We start from the raw sequence: 23817 nt of genomic DNA, 5'->3' as shown, positions 1-23817 counted from the left end.
ATCAGACCTATACAAAATGGTTTTGAGGACACTTAGGTGACAAGAGGTCTGCTGAAATGGCTCTTTCAAGATATATTTTCTGCTGCAAATATGAGTTCCACCTAAATGTACTTTAGAGCCAAATCCGTAATATAAACACATTTAAATGGAAAATATGAACCTAGATTATGGACCATATTTGCAGATTGAGAGTATCTGTAGTAAATTCAATCGATATGGGTTCACTTTACTGTATTTGAGGCAAATCAACTGTTACCAACCTGTTCACTGAATATTTGATTGACCTGTTAGAAATTACATTAAAACATTATGAGTCATGATGGCATTTTCTTAATAGCTGCTTCAGTTCACAGTGCATGTGAGGAAAATGAGATTTTAAATTTACCTATTATGGGATAAACCCTACTCCATCTAGAAACTCGTATCTCTGGTGTTAGCTGAAGCTGACAGAATGAGGTTCTGTACAGAAATTCACTACAGAATTTGATGTGTTTTTATCCAGGATTGCCATGCTATCAGAATTATAGCAACAGGATTTTATTTTTAATTAGTTTAGTATGAAATTTATTAATTCATTTTTTATACCAAGACATCCATGGCTCAGACATATTGCTGCTTAGTGAGGAAAGTGTTAAAGTCCACCACTAATACAATATTTTTAAAGTTTTACAGTACCATACATTTTAAAAATCTTGGAAACTTAAGAAGTTGTCTGAAAGTAAGCAAAAAAAGCAGAGTTCATCTGTGCTTCCTAGAATATCTGATTCAACACTTTTCTTTGAATAGTTGCTCATGACAGAGGTCATTCTATGTAAGGCTTTAAAATTCAGTCAAGATAGAGATTATTAAATGAAGAGCTCACAAGAAAGACATTAAGACAGAGACTTCTCAACCCACACAATCAAGGGAGAAAAAAGTAGCCACCATTGTCACACTGCTTGAAGCAGGACAGATTTCCCATATACAGAAAATGTGGAAGGCAATTACAGCTTCACAATTTCCTGGAGCCTTTCATCTAAACACTACATAACTCTCAAGAAACATTAATGAAGTAAGCAACTTAATATATCTAAAAAGTACAGTAAGGAAGGAATGTAGGAGGATTTTGGCAGATATCCTAGTACCCTGAAGTTGCTGATCATAAAATGATCTAAAGCAACGTTTGGAAGCCATAAAGAAAAAGATTACATCTTTTTTCATAATCTACAGAGTGCTTTACAAAAAGTTAAGGAAAAAACACTAACAAGATATTGCTGGCTGAGTAATTTTCAATATATGTGGTTTGTCAGTGAAAAGAAAAAGCAAGAATTAAAAAGAATGTTCATGAAAAAATGTTGATTTCAAAATGACATCTGTTTATTTAGGTTATCATCAATTTCTCAACTTCCAGAGCTCTGAAGAGTCCCATTTAAGTTTTAAAAATACAGGACTGGTTAGGAAACCAGAAAAATGAAAATTCAAGTTGCAATGAATTAAGCTCTTCAGATTATTTAGCATAGGTGTGAACAACTTTCCACAAAAACTGTAGCTTGAATATTAAAAACACGTCAAGGCATTAGCACTTCGAGTTCTTGTAAGGCTTGGAAAGGAGAGAAAATTATTCCTGTGTAATGATTTTAAATCATTACAAAATCATTAAAATCTCACATTATGAGATAACACACACACACACCATCAATTATTTTTCTAGAATTCTATTAATTTCTCCTGGAAATTTCAGTCAATGCAAATAAAGAGCTTTTGGTTAGTGTGCATCCTCTGATGGAGCACATCTTTATACAGCCTAGGAAAGTATGCTAGCATCATTTAAGGCCAGTATTTTAACATTTTTTGGAATTTTTTCTCTCAGTTACATAATTTATTAAAAAATAACAAAAGTTAAGAACTGGTCTCAGACTGTAATATCCCTTTCATTTCAAAGTATATACTTGCAGCTTTTAGAATTATTTTTCTCCTAATGCAGATGAGGCTAAACATTTATTAATAAAACCTACAAAATGTCCTAACTATAGAAAAAATACCTATAGTGATAAAACATCATTAGAAGCATTTAACATCAGAGCAACAAATTCTTGGCTTCATTACCTTAATTCAGTTATATTAAACAAAACATTTTGTTAGATGGCAATGATAAGGTCTTGTGTGTCTTGGCAGGAAAATAAAATTAAAAATTTTCTTTGCAAAACACAGAAACAAGTTTTCTCATTCTATTCCTTCACTCTAATACAGCACATGTTCTTTGGTTTAGAATAAATAAGTAATAAATAACAATAGGACTAAACCAAAATAAAATTGTTCATGTGTTATCTTACTGTATACCTATCACCTTCGTTACTGTTCAAAGGTTTTTGGCTCCCATTCATACAAAGCTCTCTTCCATGTTTTTGCACAGCAGAAAAGTATTCATGAGTCTGGGCTTTACCAGCTGCTGAAAATCTGACTCTTCCAGTCCATCACAACTCATAAGTGCTAGTCTCCACAAGGCTGCCTAGAAAAACAAAACAGCATCATTGCAATGCACTCAGGTTTGGCAAAGTCTTCATTGCAGGAATCCATTATAACAATATCTAAGTAACAGCCAGAATTCAAAACTGAACTGTGCAGGTCAACGAATTCTGCTGCTAGGTAATCTCTCCTTACTGTCTTCATCTGTCAGATGAATCTTCCCTCATGCAAAGTTATTAAATGACAATTCTATTGGGCCACATTACTTTTAGACCTGAGCAACAGGTCTAAGTACAGTACAAGTCCTCAGACACCAGTGACAATACCTATCAGAGCTTGAAGCAGCTTATGTCTCAAGGACAATATTTTTGCAACATTTTAATCAGAAAACATCTTCAGGCAGTTACTAAAGTATCAGGAGAAGCAGAATTTCTGAGACAGGGAGGTAGGTAAGGTCTCAAGCAATAGGCATGGATTCAAGGAATGTGCAGCAACAACCTCAGTGAGACAGAAGAATCATAGTCTGGTTTCCTGCCATTGCTCTGGGGTCTCTGCTCTAACCACACAAGATTAGTAAGTCTTCCTGGCATAGAGGAAGAATAACCACAGAATTTTCTATGCTCACATTTATATTCTCGTCATCCTGAATGAGACCTGCTTAAATGAACAAGCTGCAATAAATGAGCTTTATTTTTACATTTAAAATAATACTAATATCGTAAAGCACTGTCAAACAATATTCTCCAGTCTTCATTCACCAAAACTTGTGCTTCAACCCGAGATCACATATGTCCCCAAGGTCCTGTCACAGAATGCTTGGTGAAGTCATTCAACTCTGGCATTTGGCTCGTAGTCCGTGCAGTGGAGATGGGATCTTTCTCCTGAGCAGAGAAAGTGTTAAGCTTCTGTTGAGGGTTAGGTGTCCTTTTTTTATGTTTTGTCCTTCTGGCCTGCCCGGGGAATTTTTTACCCATTATGTGCTGAGACAACCTAACTACCGGTACTTAAGGGTGCTCACAACGGACAAAGAGTGGCCGGGCCCAGGGGGAGAGGGAAAGGGGGCAGAAAAAGAGGGTGGGGACAGTTTTTAGCTGGCTTTCTTCGGTTTCGGGGAAGGACATTAGTGTGCTGGGTCGCGAAGCTGCTGCAGTGGAGAGAAGGGAATTTTCGCCATCACCCAGATGGAGTGGCTGCTTCTTCTCCTTCTCCCCTCTTTGTTGGTGGCCTCGCACCCCCTGTCCTGCCGGGACATGTGGCAGTGCCAGGCACCACCGCGGAGCTGCTGATCCACCTCAGCCACCGGCCCAGGATCTCAGCTCATCCCTGCTGTTTCCAGCCGACTGTTCCTCGGAGCCCTGCAGGAGCACCAGGACTGACTGCCCGAGGGGTTTGTGAAAACAAAACCTCTCCTCCATCCCATTTCAGCCGAGAAAACTGTCCCGGGGTCCCTGGTTCTGTGTTCTTGTTATTGCTGTAGTTATTGCTGTTTGTTTGCCTGGTTATACTAGTAAAGAACTGTTATTCCTATCCCCAGATCTCTGCCTGAAAGCCCCTTGATTTCAAATTTATAATAATTCGGAGGGAGGGGGTCTACATTCGTTCATCCCAAGGGAGGCTCCTGCTCACCCTAGCAGACACCTGTCTTCTAGAACCAAGACAGCTTCTCTTGCCCACTCTTTGCCTGGGCACTATATTGTCTTGGCAATACAAATAGAACAAGAAATTGAATTGGAGTGGAAGCAAGAAGTATCTTTTCCCCTTTTTTCGATGCTTTACAGAAATATTTTCATATATATGTGTGAGTGCAGATAAAGGGTTTCTACCCCCATGACTCAAGGCTAATTTCAATGGAATTTAGGAATTAATGAATTCTTAAATTCCAAAGTGTTCCAAGGAATTTTTTGGTGCTCAATAATGTGAAGATGAAGCCATTTTTCCTTATGTGCTTAAATCTTCAATTTAAGGATGAATAATTGAGAGTGTACAGGATTGTGCTTAAGGGGAAAAGCAGGAGACCCTGACATGAATTTAGAGCATTTCTGCAATACTTATGCATTTTGAAATCTAAAGGGATGTTTTCTCCTTAATTTTCCAGTATAAGCATGAAAGGAATACTATAATGTACATACCAGACTTGCCACTAAAACAGATTCACTGTTATTTCTTTCTGTTGGTGATCTGCAAAGTTTAATCAGGTGAGGAACACCTGAGTGCACAAGAGTGTCAGGAGAAATAATTTAGAAAAAGAACTCCTTATTTTGTGATATTTTTTAAGATGCATCATGTTTATCTTTTTTTTAGTAGATATGATCTCTAATGCAAAGATGATATGCAAATACTTAAGGGACTTTTGATGGAGCTATGCAGTTCAGAGCAGTCATAATTAATGTTTGTAAAGCATAAACAAATAAGTTGGATTTACTTGCTGCAGTTTCAGAGTGGAAATTGTGATCTCCATTTCTTCGCTACCAATCATCCCACACACCCTTAAAAAACTCCTACCCAAAGAACACATTCCCTCCCATTGGATTCATCACACCTGGACCTGCTGGGGTCCCAGATTTCTGTGCCCTGACATATCTTGCCCAAGGATTTACATAAAGGAATGGAGGAGGCAGACGTGTCAGATGGCACAATAAGGCACAGCTATATGATGAGTGGATGCTGCACCTCAGGTTCCTCTGGGAAACGAGCCAGAGGTTCATTTAGCTCCATCTTCTCAGCCATCCTCTGGACAGATTCTTTAGGGAATATCTTTCATAAAGTTTACCAAGTGAGGCTAAAAATTAAAAAGAGCTTCACCATGACTGGCAGTACCTCCTTACAGTGCCATTAAGTAAGAGGCACATCCTTACAGCTGAGTTTTTCGGCTGCATCTGCCACCTCAAGATCTCAGCTGAGCTGTGCTAGGGTAACTGCAGATTTCTGCTGGACTCGCTCACAAGCTGCAACATCTGCTGGATTTCCCAAGGATGATTTTCCCAAGAGCATTTCCATTAAAAGTTGAACACCTAAAAGAATTCAAGAGGCATTGTTATCCACTCTCCAAAAAAAAAAAAAAAAAACTCAATGCAAAAAAGTAAAGGGAAGAGGGAAGCTGGGTTAATACAGACCAGCTACTGCCCAAAAAGAGCATGGAGAATATATAAATGAAGTCTGCAATTTTGACATCAGCACCCAAGTGCATCTGATCAATGCATAAGTTCATCTTCACTAGGAAGCTACAGAACTTCTGGATCTAGAAAATTACTAAGTCTTCTGTCCTCTAAAAGTTTGTATTTTAAATTTCACTAATTTATTTCAATCAGCCAAATGTAATTCTTTATTTTCTTCTAAATTAACTTAAAGATAATCACTATCTGAAAAACCTGTAGTGACATATTTCAGGTCTCTAAATGAAGTTTCACTTCCATTCAAAGTAATTTTTTGTTTGTTTGTTTACATATTTTTAAGCAGGGCTTTAAAAGTTTCTTTTTCAAACTGTTTAAGGGTATTTTAGAATGAGGAATCCTTTAATAAAGGAAATGATGAATTTATCTTTCTTGAAGTTTACTATATGACTAACTCTTCATTCCAGAAGAGACAAGGTCATCCATGTCAAAGCAACTTCATTAATCTATTGTTGCCTGTTGGTTGATATTCTTTTTGTAGCATCACAAAAAAAGGATGATGATTTCTCTTTTCTAGACTATTTTAAGTGTAAAGACAATTATGTGCTATTAGACTCCATATGCTATTAGGCATTCAGATTACATCAGGTAGCATCAGAGAACATTTGCATAAATAATTCAGAGAATTATCATCAGAGCCATGCAGCTAGATAATAATCAATCAACATACAAAAAAGTCAGAGTTGAGAAGAAAGTACCTCAATTCTCCAGAATTTGAAGACTGTTCTCAGAATGTGGTCTCTGACTAGGACCTGCTTATTATAACATTAGGCAGTCACTAAGAAGATTTTACACACAAGATGAGTGCCAACCGCTCTCAAAAGCCAGGGGGAAAATGCTTCTTATGAAATTCCATGACAGAGTGTATACACAAATTTTACTTGTCATTGTCCTTGACAGTCCACTGTAGTGTCTAACATGAGTTCAACCTACTTGGCCTAGCAAATCAATATATGTGAATTTTCACTGTGATTTAATGTTTCCCACAAAAAAAAAAAAAAAAAAAAAAAAGGAAAAAAGCAAAGGCACCTGTCTTTCTATATTGCTTGGCCTTGAATTTGCTGGCAGGTGTATTAATAAGGCATTTACGTCTTACCACAATATTACCAGTATTACCACCATACAAGTTACTGAAACACTTTTTACTCCTTTGCTTTCCATCTAGGAATAAGTCACACACACAGAACACCAGCAACATGGTCACAAAGTTTCCTAAAACAGTGGCATTATATTTTGGTTATGTAGAACCATTCCCAGGACTTATTTTGCACCCTGAAGCAATGTGCAATATCCAGCAGAGACAGGATGCAAAATGAAGCTTTATTAGTGAAGCCTTTCTCCTTTAATGTAAGTACTACATTCCCATCTACTCAGACTCTCCAGATATAAATAAAAGATATAATTCAGCTAAAATGCATACCATTTCCTTGAATGATTTCTGAAGCACACTGGTCCAAGACAGATATGTTTGCCAATATTGTTACCACCTGTTGTTAAAAGGAGAAGGAAATATGAAGTCTAGTCCTACAATTCAGTAATATTAAATATCATTGTGGTTCATAAAATAAATGTGGCAGAAATATGGCAAATTTGTGAGTGCTGTTATTGCGCTGAATAGGTTTAGGTGAAATATGAAGAAATCCTTGCAAGACATTTGGAGTTTTGAGCTTTGATTCAAGGGAGTATTTAAGGAATATTCTTCAGCTTTGTTGGAGTCAAGAATTGTGTGCATGTTAAGGTACAGTCTCAAAAGCAACTGGGCTTAAAATTCTGTTTATACCTTTCCAGAGGTAAAGACCACGGTTAGACTTTGTACCAACACATTCACTGTTGATATGTGCACAAGCACATTCTGAGATCTTGACTCACAGAATTTCTTACCCCCAATAGCTTTAACTGTTTTGGAGACTAGGTGCAACTCAACTTGCTTATTAAAGTGATGCAGCAAGCCACTGACAGAGATTGGATCCCATGGTACTGTTGGTTTTCAGTCAGCCATTCCCTTCACTGATACTGCATGCTTTCTCATACATCCTGCAAAACGTTCTTCTCAATCCTTCAAATAGTTTGCTTTTTTGCATGCAGACACATCCCAATATTAAGAGCATATGTAAGAGATCAAATAATAAATGCTAGAGATAGTTAGAATGCAAAACAGAAATAATATTCTTTCTTAAGAGGTTTTAAATTTAATCTAATTCAGGAAAATTGAATTCAGCCTCAAAAATAATGATCAGTTTTGGAGCTGGTTATCAGCTTTTTTAATAGTACAGTGTCAGTTCAGAAACCAGCAAACTTCTTAAATGTAAGGAGACATGAGATCAAATCACCATTCTGATATCTCTTTGCCATTTTAAAAACAAGGATGACTCATTTCCGATGCTGTGACATAAAGGTCTTTCACTTTTGAAGGCAGAGTTACAGTGTCGCCACTCTGAATAAATATACTTACTTAGCATGCAAATGAGTTGCTGAAACTCTACAGAGTGACAGGTAGATATATGGTAACTCAGTGTATGTCTATGTATTTATTCCATATTAATTATTAACTGTGTTGCAGGCAGAGTGTATATGTTTTCTCGTTCTAAATTATATCCCGTTAATGAAAATTGCTTCCTCTGTGCAGAATCTGTACCCCATGTGGCTCTCTAAGCCACAGATGAAGAATTCAATTAACCACAATTTGAATACATGCCAATTATTCCACTGCTTCAAGTTATTTTTTCTAATAAGTATTTTCACACATAAAAATAGTTTGTGTGCATCTTTTGACACCAAAAAATTATTTGAGGTTATAGCTATCCTTCCTTCATGTTGATTATGTGGCCCCTATATTTTGCAATATTTATGGAACTTCTCTAAAGGTTTTGTATGTAACCTTATCCAGAAGGGTGTAAAAAAGACCCTTATGATCAGTGACCATCAAGATCTACCTACATTAATTTTAAAATCATAATAGGACTCAAAAAGTAGTTAAGCCATAGATCAGCTCACTCCAAATGGACAGATTTTCTTTTTCCCAAGAAAATTTGGGTTTGTGTGATGTAAAAAATGTAAAGAAATAAGATAATGGAAAAATATAATAGGCAAGCAGAATAGAGTTTACTTTAAATTTCCCCTACACTTTCCTATTTTAAAGTTCATACAACTTACACAAAAATTTCCTTTGTAATACAAACCAAAGTTCAAGGAAGTTTCCTATTAAGGATGAACTCTCTAGAGGAAAGCACAAACAAATGTAGACTGAATTTGCTTCAGAAAGTAACACTTCTGTGAGCACTGGTATTAGTGAAGTCTTATCTCTTTCAGATTTAGATTTGATCGAAAAACACAAATAAATGTTTTCTAGTAGGTTCTCTCCCACTGTAGATTCCTTTTTTCTTTTTGTCTAATGATACAGAGGCTTACACTGCAGTCTTGATCTTTGCTTCTTTTCCCATTATCGGGCTCCAAATTTCAAAAGCCTTAGGTAGTCTCAAAAATAACTACAAAGTCCTGTTGCTTCAGCAAATCAGTTCAGATGTTATTGTGAGACATGGAGCACACAAACAGATACAGATAAAAGTGACTGCCTAAGCCTCGTTACATAGATGAAAATTACTGGAAAAAAATATATACCAAAAGCTCTTTCAGAACTGAAATTACTTTGAAATAATTAAAATACTTTCAGATATTTAATATGGAATCTCTACTGTTCAACTGCAATTTTTAATACTAATTTAATTGATTGCTCAAGTAATTGATCCTCTAAAAGAGCACACTCCATGATTACAAAGCACTGGCACCTGACTCAGTTTATGATTCTTGCAATTTTTCTGGATTCCTAAGGAATACAATGAACTTGTGGTCAACTCCAAGTGTAAGAAAGAAGACATCCTGATGACAGGATATATGAGGACTGGTCATTGCCTTCCTACCATGCAGAAGGAATTTGCTGAAGCCACCCACCAATTTCACTACTCTAGTGATGTCTTTATCTGTGGGATTTGTAAGTGTGTTATTAAGCAAATTTTGTCAGGGAATCCAGCATAATTCCCTACCCCAGCACCTGTATTTCTGCTAAGCAGATTTGCTTTGGAGGTCGATCTCAACTCATGCATTTCCAATATCTGTATTTTAGCAGTGCTCTCTCATAGACTGACCCAGGCTTCTCCAGATTTTGTCCTCTGCTATCCAAATGGGTCAAGAATTGTGGGTGCCTCTCTAGAGCAGGAGCCTGCTAAACCTGGTGGCTGCAGTTTTGTCTGTGATCTGGAAGCTCTAAATCCACTGTACTAATGAGAAAAATCACAGAAAGATTGACTTCATCAAGAAATAATCAGCATAGAATCATAGAATTGTGTTGGAAAGGACTTTAGAGATCATCTAATTCCAATCCCTGTCACAGGTAGAGACATTTCCCACATGATCAGGTTGCTCAGAGCTCCATCCAGCCTGTCGTTGGACACTTCCAGTAATGAGGCATCTCTTGGCAGCCTGTTCCTGTGCCTCACCACCCTCACAGCAAATAATTTCTTCCTACTATCTAATCCAAATCTGTTCTCTTCCAGTTTGGAGCCATTCCCCTTATCCTGTCACTACATGTCCTTGTAAAGTCCTTCTTCATCTTCCCTGTTGACTCCCTCAGGTCCTGGAAGGCCTATGATATTTGTTTGACATCAAAGGGAAGCTGGATGCATTATTCAGGTCAGTGTCATGAGTTACAGCCAGAGGAACAGACCTCCAGGGTGCCTCCTGTGCTCAACACCTGCCTGTTTCAGTTTGCTCAGCTCTACACACCTAAACCACGGGGCAGTGAGACACAGGAAAAGGCAAAATGTTAGGAAAGGAATTCTCAGACCAGCTCATGTTTTAGCACCTTTTGAAGCGGCACCAACTTTGCAAAATATCAATATGCAGAGATTTCACTGGGAGTAGCAAGATTTTTCACAAGAGACTAAGTAGGTAACTTTCAGAACTTAAAAAAAAATCACACTTAAAATCAAGAAGCTTTAAAGGTTCATCGTTAAATGGTTCGTTGATGAACTGAGTATACGGGGATATTTGAGGGGCCCCTTACAGCCCATGGAAAATTTCCCTATTTAATAATTTAACTTCAAAAAAATAATTTAATTATTTCATATTTTTCAAATGTCAGTACAGCATCATCATCTTAGTCCTGAAGTTGCCCTGGAAATTAATTTGAAATCAAATTAAAAATCTCTATTTTTATAAGCAAAATAAAAAAACAGATATTAAACACAGATAACATCTCTAGTGACAATATCATACATTATTATAAAATTGGCAGTGTTGATCTTTTTTGGTTATTCTATATATACTTCATAATTTAAAATTTGTTTCTTTTTCCACATAGTTTCCTTCCACTCCCTCAGACTTTCACACATATTGAATTTATGAGTCGTGAACCTTCAAGTTCTGTAGACTGCTTTGCTCTGAACTGTAGGACTTTCAGTTGTCAAGAGCAGTTTAAATTTGAGAAACCATGGTTAATCAAGAACCTTTAAAATAATTTTGTATTGAGAGTCTGCCAGTTTATTCACCAGCCTTCACAGAATTAAACGTGAACACCGTTTATTTCTATCTTTAGCACACCTTTTATAGGGTTCTACACAGTCTGCGGGCTAAGCAAGTTACTATTAGCTAATACACACAGGTTTGCATTCTTTCTCTTATACACAAGGATATTGTTTTGCTTTACTCTCTCTTCTGCAGGAAGGTTTCAAGGACTTTAGCCTTTAATATCACAACTTATTTCAAAGACTGGTTTGTGCAGACAGGCCTTTACTAATATATAAAATATATCAACAATTTTCTTCAAAATGTCACCTTGGAAATTTTTTTTGCTAAAATATGTAATTACTAACATTATAATAAAACTTTTCTAAACAACTAATGGTGACTAATTCTCATCAACCACTGTACAAAGGTACAGAATCTTTGTTGAAAAAGTGAAAACTATATATAAATGCTTTGCTATAAAATAAGATACACTGAGAGTGTAAATCTGTAGTTATCAAAGAGATTTAAACTTAAGGAACATGTAAGAAATGGAAGGCTACTGTGAAAACTTTCCCCTAGTGGGAGTTTGAAAAAAGTTTTTCCCTTTATTGTGAAACCAACTACGAAGGAAGAAAGATGCCAAAGGATTTGGAGGATGAAAGCATTCATTTTAGCCAGCTAAAAGGCCACTATCTTCCACAATTGAAGGTCCCTTACCTCATTTGTGGGAAGGGATGTCCCTTATATCTTGGGAAGGGGCGTGTCTACAGAGGTGGAATGTGTGGTGCTAATATACCCTTATTGTTAATAAAGGCACACTGCTCAGTAGGCTTTTTTCAACAGTCTTGATATAATAAAATATTAAAATATAATAAAAAAAAAGACACAAGCTCAAAACAAGAATTAGTAAGTAATTTAATAGTGGCAAAATAGATCAATATAGAATTGTTAATTCTCTTAGTTAATTATTCCTTTAAGGTTGACTCATTGCCAAGTAATATTAATTTTTGTACATATTATAAGATCATTTTGTAATTGATTGAAATAAATGACATAAGCATAAATCATAGCATGTCTGCAAAGTTCCAGCCAGCCATCTTCAGAAACAAAGTGGCATGGAAAACTACTCAGAAGCAAGACAGGGTCTCTTTTTCTAAATGTAAGTTAAAATCATCTGAATGTCACAATTCAGGCTCCATCCACAGGGAGACAGCAAAAGAATGCATTTAACAGGCATCAAGAACCAGCATTACTGCAAGCTGAGGAAGAAAAAACTTTTCAAGATATTATCTATATGAAAAAAAAAAATCACTAAGAAATCTCTGGAAGTTTTTTCTGGGACATGATATTGCCTAGAAATAGAAAATAACTCAAATTTCCTCTGATAGCCATTTTTGTGATTGGGAATTCATTTTTTCTTCCTAAAACCAGAAAATAATACACCTAGATAGCAGAAGCAGCTAACATCCCCCAAAAATCATAACAGTGGCTGGAGACATAAGCTTCTTTCAAATGCTTGGTTTATTCTGAGACTGTGCCAGGGAACTGTATTTTTGGCATGCTGTGGCACAGCAACAGAGACTAAAGCTGTAGGAAACTTACATTTTGGAATGAAGGAAGTCTTTACTACATTTTTATTTACTTTATTTCCTATTGCTGACTAATCTAGATAAGGAATAGGCAGAATAGCCAGATTCTCACATTATTTGTTTTAAAGAAGCACAGAGGACGTGCACCCTGTATGTGTCACATTGTGAAAGAAAACATCCCATAAACCAGGGCATATAACTAAAAGAGTGGTTGAGCTAATGACTACAGTTTTCTGTATTTCAGGTTAAAACCTGTGGTGAGGGAAAGAATAACCATCTCTCAGACTTCCTTCAAGGCATTGAAAAGCTTCTCATGTTTTGAAACAGACTCAACCAGCCAAAGCCACCTAAGAGATCTGATCTCCCCAGAGCAGAGCACAAATTAGCCTTTCAATACAAGTTAGTTTTTCTACTGAGTTGAGATTTTATTCTTCCAACTGAACCCCTTGCATTGCAAGTGGGAACACATCATCTTATCCCACATAGAATCAAAAATATGAAATGCAGAATTGTAAGTAAGCAGGAATTTTGCCTCAAACATTTTGATATTTAAGACAAACAGTCAGTTTTGGACCCCTGAAACATAGCTATCCATAGCATTGACCATATAATGCCAGTCAGTACTGGTACTTATTTATGCTGGTCACATGTGCATGAAAAGACAGATATAAGCAGTTAAAAAGAAAAACAAAAGACATCAGGAAAATTATTACAGTCTTACATAGTAAACTAATTAGAATATCATTAATATAATGGTGTGGTTAAAATTCAGATAGTCAGGTGATTTTGGCCTAATTTTCATTTTTGCATCTGTTACTAGCAGTCATGTTTTTGCTTGTAAATTGCTTAAGCTTTTTAAAATAACTTAATTTAAAAATTTATCAGTTCTCTTTCTAGCTATATTACTTGAAATCATGTTTTGTTTTTTTTTTAGTGATCTAGTCCATATTGGAAATGATCCCACAGTTTTAACGTACATGTTTATCAACCACGGTGCACAGTCAGGCCTCTCAGAGGGAAGGGAATTCCAACCACGTATGTAATGATAATGGTACTAATGTCAGAGCAGGATATTAACAGAGAGCTGTGCAAGAAAACAGTGCAGAAACCCTTTTAAAAGGCTTTGTTAGTAAATTCCCCAGTATTCAAGAAACTCAGAGTGAGAAGTAGTACTGCAAGTTTCTTTCATACAGACAGGGATTTTCAAAAGAAATCTTAAATAACTGTTAATATTCTTCTCATTAAAAACATTATTCTCAAAGTCCTTCACAGGGGATTCAGCAACATTTAAAAATCAAAACCTCTTTGTATTAAAGTAACATCTGTCTCTAATCTCCTTTTGACACTGCAATCTAAATTTAAGGGGCAAAAAATGTGAGGAAGGACAGTAAAAACAAACACAAATGCCTGATAAGGAAAAAAGATGAAGAGCAAAGAAAAGAATGAGGAACCTAGAGAAAGAATGGTATTAAAGATTTAAAATCTTAAATGACTCAGAAGATGTCAGTGTCAAAACCAGTAGTATCTCCTGTCACCCTGAGAATTAAACCTCCTGATCTTGTATTCATAATTTCTAGCCACTTTCCCAGGAAAGTAACTATAAACATAGATGTTTATACATTCCATTAAAGAAATGTCTTTTGATGGACATCTCTCACAACCAATGTGATTGGGAAGATGGTAACCTAACTATCCAATCCCTGGTCATTGTCAATAATCTATAAATACTGGAGTCACAGAAATAAATTTCTTCTTTTTCCCTATCATACATTGAGCCATGTCCATGTGAATCATTTTGTGTCCTACAGTGACAATCTCCCAAATACAAACAGGAAAGAATTTATTAAAAAAAACAACAACAAAACAAACCAGCAGCCATTTCCAATTTTTCCTTCCTGCTTAAAAGTTTTTCTCCACCTTAAACTGTTTTGAAACATAATTCACTGATTTTAGAGTTAGGAATAACCACTTTAAAACGGATGCGTTCACTGCACATTAATTCTTTGTCTGTTTGAAAAAGAGAAGATCACAAGGTGTTAGACTATACCTCCACAACTTCACAGGTAAGGTGAGAATACTAGCAGCACTGAAGAGACAAGTTGGAATGCAGAGAGAAAAAAATTGTTATACATAAACATTGTGTACCCAAACACACATATTTCATATTTTTCTATGTAGAGTCTAAGATGATGGCTAAAGTCAAGAAGATCCTGAATGATAAGGAGTTTGGCTAAACCCCTTTTCTGACAGATCTTAAACTGCATTAACACTGCATATACTACACTGCTAAATTTACTCATGAACCCTTCTGAAAGGATATTTTGATGCTTTTTGAAGTAAAAAACCTGCTCTCCAGGAAACAACAGTCTGCAGAAAGAAACAGAATGTAGAACATTAATATCCATTTTGACCAAAAAATGGGGACTAAGGAGTCTGGAAAATATTGCTTCATGATTGTTCTTATACAATGTATTTTGTTACAAAACTAAAGAATCTCAATATAATGTTGCTGGCTACAGAAACAGTCACATGCTTCTATAAAATGGAAAAATCTTGTTTATCAGTAAGTCCAGCTGTCAGTTCTAGATTTTTTTCCTGACCTAATCTAACACTGCCTGGTAAATGAAAGAAGAAAGAGGTTGGTTTTTGGATAGTAATGACAGGAAAGGTTATTTCGTCATTTGAACAAAAAGGATTTCCAGAAGTCAAAAGGCAGAATAATTTTAAAGGTGCTTGAGCAGTAAAATATTTTTTGCAGACAGTACACAATTTATCCAATATCCAACACCTAGGCACAATGTCATTTATTTGTACCATCACAAACGGTGATAACTAACAATAATTCTATGTCCTATATAGAAGGACATAGTGTGAATTTAAGATGAGATACAATGGCACAAAGGAAAATGAAGTTCAGTGTTCCTTCTCTGCATTTCAGCTGTCTTCCTCCCAGTTTTGGCTTACAGCAAAGCACACTTCAGTCTACCAAAATAGAATTTTCTTAAATCAGCATTAATGCTAAAGTACCAATATATTTAGAAATTTTAGGTAGTTTTCTATAAGTACTTGTGTTACTTAAATTAAAGTTTTGTATGAAAAACAGAGCATTTAAGTTTGAGAGGCTCTTTTATAAAATTTTATAATATTCAGACCATATTTTGCTGTATCTTTTATGGATCTTCTTACTTCGTTTAATTGTTTCAACCCTTAGTATAACTCAGTTCCAAATCATCTGTTTCACTGGCAAAGATGACTTGATCATTCAGAGTCCATGAAAATACCTTTCACATTTGTTGCATAATCCAAAATAAAATCTCGAATCAAAAAATTTTCCAACCTACTCATCTTTAATGTCTCCCTAGGCAAATGTCTACTGTCTGGGTCATAATATTATATAGACTGGAAAAAAATATTGACTACATTACTTACCTAAAGGATTTACAGTCAAAAACCAAAATGGCAATTTATAATGCCTTTATAAAATATAATATTGTAGTGCTGCTTTTCTTTTCAGCTGAGTGTATTTTCCTCATTGCAACGTTGCACAGAGCAAATTAAAAAGCAAAATATTCCATGTGAGATTGCCGTAACTGGCAGACACCATCCCCACCCCCAAATACGAGACTGAAACAAGGGGAGCAATTCAGTCACACACTTGTTCAGGAATTTGAAGGAAGCCTTCTCTTAAGGCTTTTCACATTACCAAATTTGCTTACTGGAAGCTCTTAAAGACAAGATGAGCAGCACTCAGATTCCACCTCAGTAAAAGACCCCAAGGCAGGATTTTATAGTTCCCATTGCTGCAGGAGCCAAGGAGTCAGCTTAGAAGCTTTCTGCAGCACGCCACAGAGAGCATCTTTTTGCTCTACTTTTTCATTCTGAGGAGGAAGGTGAAGTGTTATGGGGGATGAAATCTCCTCAGCTCTTGGAAGAAAGCCATTCAGTTTGCTGTTCATCTAGCTGGTGAGATGAACTTGCATATTGGAAGCTGTAAAAGGCCTGGAATTAGCCTGTCACCTTAAAAAGTCATATGTATTTCTTTCAGTGTCTGCCTTCCTCATTAAAAAAAAAAGGGGCTTGCTGTGCTACCCACAGAGAAAACTGTAAACTTACAGCTGACAGCAGAATTCAGATGAGGGCATAAAGAAATAAAGAAATCAAAACTATGAGAGCATGCAGGAAGAATTACAAAAAAGGAATGTGAAGGATTGTACATATGTGATCGTACACAGCCATGTCAACATCACAGCTGATATCTCTGACTTTGCCCAAAGGGCACTAAGTAATTATGGCTTAATTCTATCTTTTTATATACAGTCCTGAGCTGAAAAACTAGTAAATGCTATAAATATAATCTAAAACAGTTCTTGTCACCCCCTAGAACACCAATAATCCATTTCTAGGATCCACTGGGCTTAATCTCCAAGGCCTGGCTCCTGGTTAAGGGTGAAAAATCTTCTGTGGCAGTGAGGATCTCAAGTCTACCATAATTCATCTGTGCATTAGCATAGACCTTTAGTATTCTGTGTCCCTCTACTAAAAAAAAAAAAAAAAAAAAAAAAAAAAAAAAAAAATTAAAAATACTAGTGAGAAGGAAAGGGAAAGGCAAAAGTGCATTAGCAGTATTTGCTAATAAAAATTTGCAAACTATCTACCAGGCAGACAGGACTTTGTCCAAAGCCCAACAACATCAATGGGCTGGGGATCAGGTCCTTATTCAGCTTTTGAAGCTAATTCATCTTTGATGTGACAACTGTATATTTAGGCTCCATGCATATCTTTGCCTCAAAGCTCTGTCCAGTCAAGTTTTGAATCTCTCCAAGGACAGAGATTCCACAACCTGTCTGGGTCCCTGTCCTAATTCAAGATGAAAAACAATAAATTCAACTATCTTAGGTAAATGGAACTGAAATAATTTTTTATTTTTTGAAAACCACATTAAAGCTGTCATAGAAAAGAAACTCAGGTTTGGCTATGTCAAATTGGACATAGTGCTGAAATCTTTTGGCTTTTACACAAATGTGACAGTGGCTTGCAGAGAAATTCCTCACCTGATCCCAGCAATAAGGAGTATGCGTTTGTCTGAGCACACTGCTAGGAGAATCTTCATTGCATTTAACTGGAGCAATATTTCACAAGCCATGGTATCAAAGAAAGTAATATCGGCAAGAGCTGCTGAAGCCATCAGGAAAACTTCACCTGATGAGGCTTCTTGGCACAGTTCTAGGAATGCAGAAAATAAGCTGAATAAAAGTCATTCTCTCATTGCAGCATTTAAAGGCAATATTTAAGCATCTGCAACTTGCAATAGTGATCTTATTAGCCAATATCAAATTCACAAACATGGAGATAAAAAAAGGAAACAAAAAATATAAATTTAATTTTATCAATTATGTAACATCATAGAATGGTTTAGGGTGGAAAAGACTTTTAAGATCATCGGCTCTAACCAAATGCAGCACTGCCAAGCCCACCACTAAACCATGTGCCCAACTCAACACAGCTTTTAAATACCTGCAGCGATGGCAACTCAAGCACGTCCCTGGGCAGAATTTTCCAGCACGTAAGAACCCTTTCCATTAAGTAATTTTTCCTAATATCCAGTTTAAAATTCACCAAACAAAACTTGAGATCATTTACTCTTGTTCTATGCGTGGAAGAAGAGACCAACATACAACTTCTAATAAATGATATGCTCTACCTAGTACACCATTCTACTGGGAATATTTCACTGCATGTTATGGATGCTAACTGTGAAGCAGGGAGCATAGTGCCTGTGGAATAGCAGGCCACATAACTTTCTCAGTCTTGCCTGGGAAAGTGGCCTGGGAATTCATAAGGAAGAATTAAAACAATCCTCAGAGATAGAAAACAGCCTTGCAGGTGCTGTTTCTCTGTTCCTTGTTTTCTTGCAAGAGAAGGTCGAGGGGTGGTGAACCCCACAGACCAATGATGGTGATGTGTTAGTTTACTAACCAAGAAGAGTTTTCTTTTCTGTACTCTTCACGTATCAGTCTATAAAAAAGAGCTGAAGCAATAAACTGGGAGAAAATTCTCCTGATCGACTCCCAAGAGAGTCTGTCATTATTCTTGTTGTTCCCAATAGAGCAACAGCATGTTGTTCAAAATAAAGCTTGATATAACTAAATAAAATTGAATATAGGAGGCAGAAAGCTAACAGTAAATGATCTGTATGAGAATAATTCTATTATACATCTTCTTCTTTACAACAAAGCACATATACATGTTGCTGATCTCTAATTCTCTGTAGTCAATAATCATGCTGCATATTCAATAAGAAGTGCTGAAAAGACAACAACCTTTAAATCCCTTGTGCATATGTACTTTAACTAAGATGTGAATCACCTGGAAATGGGACTTCTGCATGGTTTAAAAATCAAACATATTACTGCAATTCAATTACTGAGTTATAAATATTACAAGGAAACTGGTGTGTGATTACTGAAATAGCTTTTTCAAAGTTATACATGTTCTATTTTTAATGCCTACATTTCTTGTGCAGAATATATACCACTAAAATTCCTGTGGAACTTAAACAGCAAGAATTGAGGAAATGATTCACCAGCTAATGCCTTCTGGATAGGCTGTTCAGATTGGCACTTGACTGTGGTACCTTCTAATAATCATTTCATAATCTGAAAAAAATCAGGTCAGATGCCACTGTCTACAACAGAACCAAGCTCAGCAAAGGTTAATTCTACCTGCTGGGTTCACACCACAAGCATCTTCATTTTTTGCTGGACATCAGGAATAAATTGTTCCCTTGATTTCTGCATCACTAGTTCTATTTGGGCTTTTTGAAGAATGCCTAAGTACATCTCGGGTAATACCCAGTCACCACAGAATCCTCACATCCTCGTACTACGCTTTTTTCCATCTTAAAAACAAACAAACAACAAAATAACCACAAAAACCACACAAAATCATGCATTCAAATGGAAGTGCTTAACCACTGGGCTCACTAGAAAAATTTCCAAATGTATTGATCTATTACACATGAGAAATCAAACTAGAAGACCCAAAAAGCAAACTCTGTCACAGAGCTCTGGGAAACTGAATTTCCAGACTAGAGAGAAGAGAATGCTTGAATGAACGCTTCTGGTATTTGAGAGGGAGGGAGCACAGTGCCAGAAAGAAGATATTCCACTCTAGAAAGCAATGAGAAATGTCATCTTGTTTTTCTAAATTATTCTCACTGACCCAGATTAAGGGAAATCTTGCTGTTACCATTTTCTCGTTTTACCACGGATCAGGGGGCCTAGACAAGAAAGACAGACCTTTTATTTTCTTGTAACAATACCATAGATTATGATACTCTACTTTTCCTCTGAACTATCATACAAATGCAGATGTAGTGGTGAGCTTGAATTCTAGCAAGTTTGGAAAATACAACAGGCATAAAGATTAGCAACTCTCAATATTCCTCTTTTACAGACAAAAATCAGACAAGAAGATGCTTTGCTGAGTCTTTCCTGAGGCTCTTAAGAAAGATTTTCACACAGGTATTATTTTTACAAATATACATAAATTCTATTCACATGTGGCCTGGAGTAAAAAATATTATGTATTTGCAGAATTCTCTGGTTCAGAATTTAAAATTGTTATTTTATTTGTTTAGGGAAATATGGTAAACATTATTTAGGAAATATTTCTAATGAAAGAGTAAATACCTGTTATTTTAAATCGACTTGGAAATCCTGTACAAAATTTACTGACAAGTGCTGTCATGATTTCTTTCTTATCTTCCAGAAAGCTTCTGAGATGCTGAGTGAACATGAGAAATGGAAATATGATCTGGGCAATTACTGCTGCTGCTTCTGCATGAGTAGCTTCAGAATGGCTGGTATCAGTGAGGATGCCAGCCAGGCACAACCTATGGAGAAACAATAGGTAGAAGTTAGAAATACTGTAGGAAGCACTTTTGCAAACAAATATGGTTTTCCATTTGTCTTTTCTTGGCAGTGACTAAACGACTCAATTTATTTTCAAAAAAATTTGGTGGCCTTTGTGTTGCAGGAAGTTTCAGTTTAGCAAATATAAATGAGTTCAGCATATGAGTTTGTTGTCCTGCCAAAGTCTTGCAGTTCCTTCTCCCTTAATAGTTCTGTGAAATAGATTTTGGTCCAACGAAATCTTTTCTGACAGGCATGTAAAGTTAAACATAAATTCAAGATTAAGCTCTGATAAGCAAATGTTAATTGCTACTATACCTCATTTGAGCTCTACTAAAGACTCAAACCTGAGCGTGCACTAAATAAGGGTCTAAATAGACTCTTTTTCTGCTTCTTTTCCCTGAAATTGTCACAAAGCCAACACAGCATCAAAAAGAATACTGTTAAGATGACCCTGGCCGAGGAGTTCCTGACGAGCTTGCACAGCACTTCTGTTACAACAGGTCCACACATCCCTTGCTTATTTCAAAGGGAAATAGAAAAATGAGAAATTACTGAAGTTTATGCTTCTAGAGTATTTGAAGTGTTCTTACACAGTTCAGGCAGATAGATCATACACACACATATAGTTTTAAATTATAGGAGACCCACTGGCACAATGACAGCAACAGGGCACATTCATTGGGACCATTGTTAGCAGTAAAACGCATCAAAGGAGTGTTCTCTGTGCACAGGGGCATAATCTGTGAAAATCTACACAATGTGTTTCTCCCCATATAATATAGCCCTGAATTACTTATCACGTTGACAAGCAAGTAGTTAGAACACAGGATCATTTAGGATGTAAAAGACCTCCAAGATCACCCAGTCCAGCCAATGATTGAACATCATCTATTCAGGCAGACATGGCACTCAGTGCTCTGGCAGTCATAGTGACTGCACCACCTCCCTTGGGCAGTATATTCTAAAGCTTGACAATCCTTTTCATGAAGAAATTTTCCTGATGTCAAGGCTGAACCTTCCCTGGTGCAGCTTGAGGCCATTTCCTCTTGTCCTGTGCTGGCTACCAGGGAGAAGAGGCTGACTCCCACCTTGCTCCACCCTCCTTTCACTGAGTTGAAGAGAGTGTTAAGATCTCCCCTGAGCCTCCTTTTCTCCAGGCTAAACCCCCAGCTCTGGACACTTTAGAAATACAGAGAGGAGTTAAGAAGGCTTAGTACTGAAAATATAGTTCAACACTCAAACGTAAAACAAACCCACATTTGTGTTGTACACCTGCTCATAGCTGTGTTGCTCAGAGTGCATTCTCTCAACTCAAAGCTTTGTCACAACATCCATGTTAAATACTATCCATTATCTTCAAAAAGTATTTAGCAAATTAATATTTAGCAAATCTCTTATTCTCATTTTTGTTATCTGTTAATACAGAATGTTATCTTAATTACTTGTCCTGTAATGGGCATTAATTAAATTATTTGATAATCACTGACATTTACTGTATTTTTTGAGCTCTCAGAGAGGTAGGAGTAAAAATTACCCTCTGTAAGATTATTCACCAGGGTGCAGTTTTTAATAGGGAATAGACCATATCATTGAAACTCTAGTAACACAGATAAATATAAAAGAAATTATATCTCTATTTTTCCTCAGATCACAAATGATATTTATCGTAGAAGCACTAGTAGTGGCAAAAAGAGAAAGAAGAAATTTTAAATGTTAAACTTTTTCTTGACAAGCTTTCAACATTAATCTACCTACAGCAAAATATTTCCTCCTAGTTATGGCAGAATTCTACAGCTTGAAGCAGCAGATTCACATAATTCACTGGGCTTCAAGGTATATTAATAGATCTCAGTGTCAAGAATTAATCTATGTCCTCAGAATATGATTTAGTACCCAAAGTGTGCTAGACAATATCATATGCAAAACCCAACAATTTTATCACCTTGAAATCTCCCCAGATTACACCTTGTCTGGGATCCAAAGGATGCTAATAACAACAGGCAGTATAAAAACTGAAACATATTCCAAGACACTGAAAAAAATACTTCACAAGAAACTTCTTCTAAGACCCACTTCAGCTCTCAGTTCTAAATTTACTGTTTAAAATTCACTTGGCCAACTTATATTCAATGACCCTGACAAATGATTTAAGAATACTTTATGCTGTTTGAGAACGGGTAATGGCTTATGAAAGAAAGGTACAAGAACATGGTTAGATTTTTCTATCACCAGTAATTGTGCAAATCAACATTAATAATATGAGATTCTAAAAACAAAGGGCTGTACTTAAATTTTAAATCACATATTTGATTTCATTATTTCCTAAGTAACAGTTTTTGGAAACTGGGAGTTGCTGAATTGTGAATAAAAAAAACAGATATAATTTTATTCAACACAAAGTTAAATTACATATTTTGGATCTGTGAAAGCCAGCACTAGCTATTCTCCTTCCTTTTTAGAAACATGTAAAATACTAACAAATTCAGGCTAAAATTTGCTCCATGCACTTTTTCGTCTCATCTTAAATATAGAAAATAAAATAATTCTACTTCAGTAGACAACCCCATTTACAAGTGTTTAGTAATAAATTTTAAAATGACAGGGGAACAATCTAATAAAAGCACTTTAACATCCAAAAAGAAACTGCTGCTTAAAGCATTTTTATAATTAGGTTTCGCACTGAAAGGAACTTTGGATGGCTGCCCTGTTTTCTCTTTAATTTTGGTGAAGTAATCAGTGAAATGTCAAATCTGTTCATCACCTTGGCAATACAAAAGAACCAGTTGGCCAGATAATGCAAACAAATTAATTCCATGAATGCAATAAGATGCTGTGAAGTCCCTGCATTTGAGGAATGGCATTCAGTAAACACTTGATCATTAATATTTCAGTACTGATAACTGGAAAAATGCCAACAACTTACATCCTTATGAGCATAGCCCTGTTGTAGAAACTTAATCCAAGTGACAAAATAAATGTGTGACCATGTTACTGCATAGATCAAGTCTTCTGAAAGGAAAGAATTTATTTTTTCTACAACAGGAATGAATGAGCTCTGGGACAACAGTCTTGTTTTTTCAGTATACCTGTCCTTCCTCCTAAAAATAAATAAAACTAGGTATTGTTAAAGGTACCAATACAGAACTCGGGATGAATTACATTAATGACTTCATGATTTGAAATACTACACACAAC

General features: G+C 36.1%; 1 pseudogene; it reads right to left on the bottom strand.

Annotated features, from left to right (window-relative positions):
• Nucleotides 1–2359: 2359 nt before the first annotated feature.
• LOC107215861 overlaps nt 2360–23817 on the bottom strand; it is a 65845-nt pseudogene continuing 44387 nt past the window's right edge.

Source organism: Parus major, chromosome Z (genome assembly GCF_001522545.3).
Source record: "Parus major isolate Abel chromosome Z, Parus_major1.1, whole genome shotgun sequence".
Lineage (NCBI taxonomy): Eukaryota > Metazoa > Chordata > Aves > Passeriformes > Paridae > Parus > Parus major.
Note: the sequence above shows the minus strand (reverse complement) of the source record. Positions and strands in the feature narration are given on the sequence as shown.